Raw genomic sequence first — 1,909 nt, 5'->3', positions numbered from 1 at the left:
AACCGGTACCATTAGATTCAGCGGGTCAAAATACATAAGATTAACTAGTTTTTACCTTTTGCCTCTTGAATGCATACGGGAACATACCCAGCTCCCGGACTATAAAGTAAAGCTGTGGGAATCGAACACGGGTCTCCAGCGCGGCAGCACGGCGATTTTCCATTCGGCTAAACTAGATAATGAAATCCAGAAATTTATCGCTCTTATCAAGTAAATGCTAGCAGTCAAATTGACTTCCATTAAATTATTTATTAATTGTTTACAGTGCTGGCATTTTTAAAATACTAAGCACTATATCTTAACGCAATCAAATATCCTAATATCGAGGTTAAAAATTATTTTTTGCTCTCTGTGGAAAATTTCTTTTTCAATAGTAACTTTTCGAATTATCCTAATTTATTGCATTCAAGATCTTTGCATCAACCCAAATTAAGTGATTGATAATTTAAGGAATTTCAGTAGAGCGTTGGTCGGCTGGCATTGTTTAGGCTCGGCTGCACTCGGTCCAACACTAGGCTCGCTTACTAAGTCACTTACTAATATTCGAGAGCGATCTTCCGAATTTGTCTTACTCCATAATACAAAAAAATAGAAAGTGTCGTAGTATAATTCATATTCCTACAGGCAATAGTAATTCCTCTTACAAATTTAGTCTTTTATCTTATTTTAGGTACTTATTACTTCTACTCTTTTTATATAATTTAATTATGTCTCTACTCATTTATCCTATCTAGGATTTTACTATAAAAAATACTAAGACTTCGTATTATCAATAGGAAAATTACATATAAAAATAGCATAGCTTACGATTATTGTATTAAAAAATATACGAATTATCGCCTTGGTCCCTCGATTGTAACCTAATTTAGTCATTTTTCCAGTACAAAGTTTCTGAGTGTACAAATAATGATTTATGGGAAATTCGAATATTTCCCATGACTTTGTAAGCAATTTAAAAAAGAAAGTCGTAAATCATCGCAGTTTCTAAATTAAATGTAATAGCTGGTAATTTTATGGAGTAGGAGATTTTGGTTAAAAACGTTATTGATTATTCAAGCAATTAATTCTTACCTGGTCAACTAAGGACGGTGGATTCATTCACCTATCTAGATGACATGTGGGGTCATCTCATGAAAGATGTTTCAAGCATTTACAGAACCGAAGTTTGTGAGGCAGGACATGAGACAGCAACATCAGCTTCCAAATTGTACACAGCGGAAGAACTAATACGGGAAAAAGGCTTCGCAACACTAGCAGAATCAATTGTGTTAACATCGAATGCTACAAACCAGGAGTGTAAAGCGAATGATTGTGCCTGTCGTACTGTAAAAGTTACAGCTACGTTAAATAATCAATTATGTATTGATTTGGAAGTTATTAGTATTCGAAACGAGCAGCAGTCATTTTTAATGTGTAAAGCCACTGACATTCCTGCTTACCTTTCTTTACAGAATCAAAGATACAGGTAAATGGATTACTTCTGTTTATTTTTCTAAGTATGCAAAACTTAGAATATTATTCATTGTCATATTTTTTATTTACAGATTAGCAGGGATCGTTACATACCAAGATAGTCACTTCTTATCATTGTGCCGAAGAGTAAGTGGAAACTGGCAGGTTTATAACGACATTCTTAAAAAAAGTCAAAATGTAAATTGAACGAAACAGTAGCACCAAAAGCTGCCATCTATATAAGAGTTAAAGAAGAATATTTCTAGATCCTATCAATTCCTAATTCGCAATTCTTGAATGGCGTCACGGAATTCTGGATGTACATAATACAGGTATTACTAATAAAAGGTAAATCGCAAAATATTAGTTATAAATTAAAATAGTGATAATAATAATCAGCCGGTAACTTAGCTTTTTTCAACGATGAATCCACATATATGAATAAATGAAAACTGCT

The 1,909-nt window shown here is 33.1% G+C and overlaps 1 protein-coding gene across 1 annotated transcript in view; it reads right to left on the bottom strand.

Annotated features, from left to right (window-relative positions):
• The window catches only part of LOC117175029, a 35,089-nt gene extending 33,901 nt beyond the window's left edge, over positions 1-1,188 (bottom strand). The window contains exon 1 of the mRNA XM_033364541.1: positions 1,072-1,188. The gene's annotated coding sequence lies outside the window, so the exon portion shown is untranslated. The remainder of the gene's footprint in view (positions 1-1,071) is intronic.
• Positions 1,189-1,909: the final 721 nt, after the last annotated feature.

This window comes from Belonocnema kinseyi, chromosome 6 (genome assembly GCF_010883055.1).
Source record: "Belonocnema kinseyi isolate 2016_QV_RU_SX_M_011 chromosome 6, B_treatae_v1, whole genome shotgun sequence".
In the NCBI taxonomy this organism is placed as follows: Eukaryota; Metazoa; Arthropoda; class Insecta; order Hymenoptera; family Cynipidae; genus Belonocnema; species Belonocnema kinseyi.
This window is presented reverse-complemented; position numbering and strand designations above follow the sequence as displayed.